The 8,981-nt window shown below is 34.6% G+C and overlaps 1 long non-coding RNA gene across 1 annotated transcript; it reads left to right on the top strand.

The window, feature by feature from the left end:
• The first annotated feature begins 933 nt into the window (after positions 1–933).
• LOC143248360 (uncharacterized) lies at positions 934–6,271 on the top strand. Its single transcript, XR_013026940.1, has 3 exons — positions 934–1,039; positions 1,493–1,536; positions 6,225–6,271. It is a non-coding gene; the product is annotated as an uncharacterized LOC143248360 (long non-coding RNA).
• The last annotated feature ends 2,710 nt before the right edge of the window (positions 6,272–8,981 follow it).

Below are 8,981 nucleotides of genomic sequence, written 5' to 3'. Positions count from 1 at the left end.
AGACCTGTAACTTCTAAATAAAGTACATTTTGTTTTATGATGTCAGTTCGCGTATTTTTCGAACAGAAAATAAACGGTGACAACTCCAGGTGCATCAATCATTTCATGGTAAGGATTTCTACCTTAGTGACTCATATGATTACAATATACCACCAATTTATCTATCATTTTGCGACAGACAAGAATTCACGAACGCAAAGTTTAGTGGCAAAAACCATACACATGGTAAAGACCAAAATAGTCATATTACCAAGAAGGATCTCCACCTGGTAAAGAGGTACAAGTTGATTCTACAAGTGAATCAAACTTACAGTATTCTTATTCCCTGTTACTCGTGTCAATTCTTCTCAAATAAATGTTTTTGGTTGTCAGATTGGAATATTAAGATTCAGACTTAAGGCGGTGACATTCATGGTTGTTGTTGCATTTAACAAGAGAATTTTGGATAATTACTGTTAATTTTGTGTTCTTTGTGGTTAAGCATGAACAGTTTAACAGTAACATATCTGATGCAACTGAAGAATTAAATGGGTAGTCATGACATTCCAGATGAAGACATACAGGTAAAGTTGCCGGAAGCAGCTAGTATGAATTTATGTGTGATCGGATTATTGAAATGAGCGCTTGTACACTAGATGATTTAAAAATTATAGAGAGTCTTAAAAGACGAAATACATATTTTAACATGACTGCTTTGAAATGAAGCATTTTCCTATTGAAATTATGCTGTAGTGCACTCTCAAGATGCACTTTGTCAGATAGAGCATGACCAGGTGTGAGAACATGGATTATAACAGCGTGATGAGACTCCAAAATATCTTTAATATAATGTGCTCAATCTCTGTAGCATTAATAAAGATGTACTTATAGAATGAATATACATTTATATTTATAGACATACCACCGTCAGGTAACATTTTAACACCTAGATGAGAAATCCTTTTTTAATTATATAGGTGAAAGGATGTACCATATAATAATACAGGCTGTCCAACGTGTAATTCAGCAAGAACGAGTTGAAACACAAGTGGATCAAACGGTAAGTATTCTTATTTGCTAATGTCCTTCAAATGGTTGTTTTTAGTTGACAAATTGAACTTAAAGTTGTAACACTTTTTTTGTTTCTGCATTAAACAAAAGAAATTTGATATTCATGTGTTAATTCAACATCGAATTTATTTTATTCGGCTAAACATAAAAGATATAAAACATTATAGCAGTGCTTAATATAATATATTTCTTTATAAATTTATTTGTTATTTCAATAATATATTCCTTTAAATTTTATTTCATTTATATATGTTCAACGTGGATGGGAATTTTATTTGCAGTATGAAAAGAGACAGACGTATCTACGTTGTCTTTATAATAATCGGCATAGCCGTTTATTGTTAATATATTCTCGAGAATGTCTTCTAGTAAGTTATAGATTACACATGCTATTTTGTTTCTTAGCTTAAAAACGTGTTAAAACCTCATGTCTTCATTACAGCTGGTTTCTGATGAAGAGTCAAAAGAAAGTAGTGCATCTTTGAGGTGAGTTAAGACTTTCTTCATTGGTTTATTTAAAATATATATATACATTATACACATTTGTTACGAGCAATAATTTAATTTGTTTGCCCAAAGTACAAAATAGCTGATTATTAACTATTTTTCGCTCTACATTTCGGCTGGTAACCTTCTGCTGTTTTAGGAAGCCCCGTGAAGGAGTGTTTCTGTAGTGGTATTGATTGTTTTGAATTAAGCACAAAACTCTACAATAGGCTATCTGTGCTCTGCATGCCAAGGATATCGAAACCCGGTTTCTAGTGGTGTGAGTCCGCAGACATACCGTTCTGCCACTAGGGTGCCTATAGTGGTAATATGTAGCAGCTGGGATTTGATTCCATGTCTTCTCGACAGAAAAGCTGTTGTGCTATGGACTTGCCAATGGCATCCATATTAGAACTTGAATCAATTTTCTGAGTGCTTATAAAAAGGGTATCCAGGAGTTACTGACTTTTTTACTAAGTTCACTGAGGTGTTACCGTTTATGTGAATGTAACTCTTATATTCCATATTTCTTTTTTCTCGTACATTGTTAATATCCCAGCATTGTACTATTATTCCATTTTATCATATAGTCATATTTTTATGACCAGATATTGCAGTTAAATCGGTATTACAGAATACTGTGTGTTCATTATGCCTCTGAATTCTGACTTTTTGTGTTTTTTTTTGTTGTTGTTATTCTTTGTTGGTTCTTTAAACGGTTTGACGTGCATATACTAAATGTGATCATATGTTGCTGCTTCTGAATGTTGATCTGATGCTATTGGAACTTGATTTCCAAAAAATCAGAAGTGGCAGAATGCACTATATCGTTTCAACAACAGTTAAAAGTGAATTACAAATAACGTGCTTCCTTTAACGTTATTTTTTTAATATTTAATGATAATTAAAATAAAAAGATGAAAACGAAAAATTAAGACAATTAGTTAACAAAATTGAAACTAAAAATATGCTTAAAAACTAGTGACTTTGAAAAACAATGGTTTCTGTTAAAAAACATTTACTTGTTTAATAAATTACTTTTATTACAATCCAACCTGCAACTGACTGATAGGATGCTGTTCTATTTTTACAACTATTTTTCAAGTAACTTGAATATAAATAAAAAAAACGCAGCGAGCACATTTAGTTGAAAACCCTGTCACTGACAATTATTGATATAATCATTTTATAGTTGTTATTTTTAATTTTAAATTTGATTGAAATTACAAAAGGATTTTTCTCAGATGAAACTAGCAGAAGCTTGAATTCATGATGTGTGTTTATGCACACGGGGATTTATTTGTGTATTTTATGTTATTAATATGCTATGTGATGGATATATAGTTATAAATAAATATATGCATTAATAGAAAATGTAAAGCGTGATTTGTTTCCCAACACCACAATAAATGTTCACGAGATTTACTTTATTTTAGGTGAGAATTTTGTCTTTCTTGGGAAGATATTTAAAACTTTCTAAGGAAGAAATTTAGGAAGACTGTTTGTTATGTTTTGTTTGACGGATTTCAAGAATACAACCCAAGATTTGTCGTTGTTAAGATCGGTGGTAAGGTTATCTCCGCTAGTCGTCCCTAATTTAGCAGTGATAGACTAAAGTAGAGGGAAGGCAGCTAGTCATCACCACCTACCGCCAACTTAAGGGCTACCCTTTTACCAACGAACAGTGGGATTGACTTTGACTGTAGCATTATAACGCTGAAAGGGCAAGCATGTTTGGTATAACGGAGGTTCGAACCTGCGACCCTTGTTTTACGAGTCGAGCGCACCGACCACCAGGTCATGATGGACCGTCTCTTGAGAGAGTCAAGTTTGCTTTTATTATCAGTCTTCTAATGTTGTGTGATGTTTTGTGACGTTTGATCTTGTCTTTAATAATGCCTTTATTAAGTTTCTAAGTTAATATTTAAGATCGTGAGGTGTTTACAGGTAACTTAACTTTAGGTGTTCTGGAATTATTTTGTTGTTTATATATTATGGAAGATGGTGTCTATAATTTATAGTTACATTTTTCTAAAGATCTAAGTTTTTTACATTATATATTTGCGGATAACAATCGTTGTCATAGTTAATAGCTTATATGGTAATATTTTATTTAATTGCTATTTTTCCTGTTTATTTATTTTCAGTAAAAAGTATTATTTCATAACTAGTACGTATCATATATTTCAGCTGCTAATCTGCTGCCATCTCCAGGGAAGTTCTAAGATGAGCTGTTTCTATAATGGTAGTAACCACTATTTGAATTTGCGTCTTCTTTATAGTGCGGGCTTCAGTTAACTATTTGTATATTTTTAAAAGAGGTTATCAAGTTTTGCTGACTTATTTCCAGGTCGAATAAACGCGTTTATCAGTTAAGTGGGTGTGGAAAGCTTTATTTTTATATATATTTTTCCTCATGTTTGATTGATACACGATTAGTTGAATGTTATTTCACGCTAACCTAACATACAGACTGTTGTAGAACTATCTCCAATGCTGGAAAATTCCCTACATATGTTGCGAAATAAGTTGTTTTAGCCTATTTTTAATACGTACTTTAACACGTTCAATTATTTTCATAATTTCTACAGAATTTTATAATTCTACTAAAGAATGACCCAGATGTGGGTAAAAACTTTGAGGGTGATTAAATGATATTAATGAGATTGATTTTGCCATCATTAAAATAACATACATGATCTGCACATCTGCGAAATAATTTTACATTAATGTTATGAAAGCATTATGAATATTTCAAGTTAAGTACGAGTAAGAAATGTTGTTTCGATACATATTTGTTGTGCAGATTTTACTATAAAACATTTATGTAACAACTGTTCACTGATATAACCAGCCATTTTATTGAATTGAAGTACCTATTGCAGTAACAGTTGATTGAATTCAGTCTATTTATTTATAATTGTTGGGCAAACCCTCACATAAGCTGTTGTTTATAATTTTTAACCGTTAGACCAGAGGGAGGGCAGTTACACATCTTCATCCCTCATCAACTTTTGTCCTACTTTTGGTTCACTGAATAGCAGGATTTGACTGTTATTCTTAGATGTATAAGTACAAAACATGATTTTGAAGTAACAGGACACAAATCATCAATCGTTGGATTTACAGTCCGAGGACACTAACCAATAGGTCAGCTTCGGTCTGACTGAAATCAGTATTTAGGTTCTGTTTGAATATGTATTTCTCGATGGTATCCCATTTATTCCAGAGTATAGACAGAAATTGTTTCCAGCTGTCATCAGAAGAATTTAGTGGTAAATGGGACGTTAGAGCTCAGTCTAGAGTTTATCAGTTGGATTAAGATGCGATGCTTTGTTTGTTTTGGTTATAAATGTAACTGAAGTTACTGTCATGCTTTTTAAACCACTTTTACATCATATAAATGCTCTGGATTGTTTCAACATTGTATCGTACGAGCTTTCGTGCACCACTGTTGACATACGGTGTTATGGAGGTGGTTTGATCGTCATCATAGTTTGGATATATTCTGGATGTTACACAGCTTTCAAAACGAATAAATAGAAACTTATGTCACAGGAATATTCACTTCATACTATTACAGTATCTCGAACTATTAGAACAAGACTAGTTGGATCAAACGTAGTTTCCTGTTTTTCTTTTGCCTTACTTTGAGGGTTAAGTGCTTCACGAAGCTTTCTATTAATGTATTGCTATTCATGAAAAAAAAAAAAAGAGAATGTAAAATGGTTAATCGAACAAACTCACGTGTTTCCCGTAGGTGATCTAAGTGCCACTGACGGCAAACTTTCTTGTTTGCATTTAAGATAAGGTATGTTCTGCTGTTTGTTGACTCCCCTACCATATTTACTATAACTAATGTTTTTTGTATCGTGTAGTTGAAAATACTTTATTTCTAATCATTACGGATGTGATCAATCATTTGCAACATAGCTTGTTGCATAAAATAGTACAAAGGACGTTTTTTATATATTTCTTTTCTCATGTATGGTTCATACCCCATTAATTTGAATATTTTTTGAAACAAGCTTAAGATACGAACAGAATGATTTCGAATATTGCATAACTGCCCCACTTATATCACAAAATTAATCGTTTTAGTCTATAATTCACAAAATATATTCCAGTAAAGAGTGACCCAAATCTGGGTAAAACCTTTAACAGCGGTTGGTTGTCACTTTTATTTACAGGAACGTATTTTCCGAGTCGATTGTCAATCTTAATATATTCTGTATTGCACCCACATTAATGCCCCTTTTTAAGTCTCACAGATCCATGATCTTCCGTATTATCTTAGTTATTAATGCTGATATTACTGCATTTATGGATATGCTTTCTGATCATTTTCAGTCATTTTACGCGCAAATATTTGGAATATTTATCATGTATGTGTAGAGAGTTATTAATAAAGTGGTGTGTGTGTATGTGTGTTTTCTTACAGCAAAGCCACATTGGGCTATCTGCTGAGTCCACCGAGGGGAATCAAGTGGTTGTCAGCGAATGAAAGGAAATATTTGAAACAGACTATTACTTATCATCTGGTATACAAAATTATTCATGTGAAAATCTCAAATAATTTTGGGACAAACATTAAATAAATTAATTCCTTAAAGAATGACAATGACTGTTTTACCCTGTTAACTATTAATAGTTTTCCACCATTTTAATTTTACTATATTAAAATATAGGTTAGAAACGGAAAGTTCTGGGAAAAGCTTAAGCCAAATGCATAAGGTATGTACAAAAATATTGTTAGTTTATTTAAATATTTATGAATAGTTATAAATTGCTAAAAAGGCGGTTTCTTGGGAGAAGGCAATGTTACCTTAGCAAGGTTTCTTGGCTGAAATAAATATGTTTGAGACTAAACGATCACTATAAAAATTGTAGTGTTTATAAACGGATACCTCAAAAAATATATATACATATTGAAATTGTAGTGAAAAGCCTACACAGTGGTACCTCGGTTCTCGAACGACTCCCTTCTCGAACAATTCGGTTTTCGAACATATTGTTTGAGGAAAAAATGTCTCGGTTATCGAACATAAACTCGGTTCCCGAACCAAGCTGTCGTGGCCCGAACCCCCGAAATAACCAGACTGATAGCCCGAACGACCCTTCGACCATTTTTAGCCCACGTCAAGCTTGCCCAGAACATTTTACCCGCACCTGTCGCTCAGTCGACACACCCGCTAAAATCTGCTGTGAACGTTCTCGTTTTTCTTTTTTTGTTGTTGTTGTTTTTCTAAATATTCTGATTAAATAAGCCACCATGGGGTCAAAGAAGGATAATGAAAGCAGCAAACCAAAAAGAAAAGTTGTTAGAGCCACAATAGAGGTGAAAAAAGATCTCATAGCGAAGTATGAGAGTGGTGTTCGCGTGTCTGACCTTGCTACACAGTTTGGTATGGCGAAGTCTACAGTCTGCACCATATTGAAAAATAAAGAGGTCATCAAAGGAGCTGATGTTGCAAAAGGAGTGATAGTGCTTATGAAACAAAGATTACAAACAATGGAAACTGTTGTTGATTTGGGTAAACGAAAAACAGTTAGCTGGTGATAGCATTTCTGAGACCATTATTTGTGAGAAAGCAAAGCAGTTGCATGCTGACCTCCTGAAAAACACCCCTTGAACGAGTGCTGATACAAGTGATGCCTTTAAGGCTAGTAGGGGTGGTTTGAAAAACTTAGGAAGAGAAGTGTGGTGAGACATGGGGAGGGTGCCAGTTCTAACAAAGACGCTGCTGATAAATTTGTTAGGAAATGTAAGGAATATGTAGAAGATGAGGGTTTTATTCCCCAACAAGTGTTCAACTGTGATGAGACAGGCCTCTTTTGGAAGAAAATGCCAAAGAGGACCTACATCACCAAGGAGAAGTCACTGCTAGGACACAAGCCAATGAAGGACAGGCTAACTCGAATGTTATGTGGTAATGCAAGTGAGGACTTAAAACTTAAGCCTTTGCTTGTGTACCATTCTGAAAACTCGAGGGTTTTTAAGAAAAATAATGTCCTGAAAAGTAAACTAAATGCCATGTGGAGGGCTAATAGTAAAGCATGGGTAACCAGGCAATTTTTTATGGAGTGGGTTCATGAAGTGTTTGCCCCAAGTGTAAAAAATTACCTCACGGAAAAACAGTTGCCACTCAAGGCCCTTCTTGTAATGGACAATGCACCTGCTCACCCACCAGGCTTGGAGGACGGGTTGGTGGAGGAGTACAGTTTCATTACAGTGAAGCTCTTGCCCCCTAACACGACTCCTTTCATTTAGCCCATGGACCAGCAGGTCATATCGAACTTTAAGAAACTCTACACCAAAGCACTGTTTCAAAGGTGCTTTGAAGCGACCTCTGAGACAGAGTTAACCCTCAGAGAGTTCTATAAAAATCACTTTAATATCCCCCATTGCTTGAGGATCATAGACAAAGCCTGGAGGGAAGTGTCTTTGAGGACCATGAACTCAGCCTGGAAGAAATTGTGGCCAGACTCAATAGCAGATAGAGACTTTGAAGCCTTTGAGGCTGAGCCTGTTGTCGAGGATATTGTCTTACTAAGCAAGTGTATGGGCTTGAATGTAAGTGGTGATGATGATGAGAAGTTGGTGGAAGACCACAACACTGAGCTCACCACGGAAGAACTCCAACATCTTCAGAAGGAGCAGCAACAGAAGGCAACTTAGGAAGTGTCTTCAGATGAGGAGGAGGGAAGGGAGGATGTTCCTAGTTCACTAATCAAGGAAATGTGTGGAAAATTTGGAAAGTTACAAAGTTTTGTGGAAAAATTTCACCATGACAAAGCTGTAGCAAACCTCAGCATAAACTTTTTCAATGACAATGCAATGTCTTACTTCAGAAACATTTTAAAATGCAGACAGAAACAAACCTCATTAGACAAGTTTTTAGTGAGAAATAGGTCCAGTTAGTCTCAAGCAGGTTGTAGCGGTGCAAAGAGACAGAAGAGAGAAAGAACACCAGAAGGAGAGTTACCTGACGTTTTTATGGAAGGTGACACCCCTTCCAATCAATAATAACCCTCCTACTCTCCACGTTCCTCACCACCTTTCACTTACGCCATCAGCTATCCTCAGCACAGGTAAATTGAAGTTAAATTTTCATTTATTGTTTTTTATTGTGTTTATATTTTTTGTGGTTGACTTTATGCATGTAAGTATTATTATACAGGTATAAATAAGCAATATTTTTACTTAAAATACTTCATAATGCGTAATTTTTGGAGGTCTGTAACGGACTAAGTTAATTTACAGTATTTCTTATGGGAAAAAATTGACTCGGTTTTCGAACAGCCTTCTGGAACGGATTAAGTTCGAGAACCGAGGTACCACTGTACTAACTAAGCATTAATATTTCGTTGGTATAATGTTCCACGTATGGTGATCCAGCATTAGATGACTGTGTTGTACATGACAATACATTGTTTTATCCAAG

The sequence above is a fragment of the Tachypleus tridentatus genome, chromosome 4 (genome assembly GCF_004210375.1).
Source record: "Tachypleus tridentatus isolate NWPU-2018 chromosome 4, ASM421037v1, whole genome shotgun sequence".
Lineage (NCBI taxonomy): Eukaryota > Metazoa > Arthropoda > Merostomata > Xiphosura > Limulidae > Tachypleus > Tachypleus tridentatus.
This window is presented reverse-complemented; position numbering and strand designations above follow the sequence as displayed.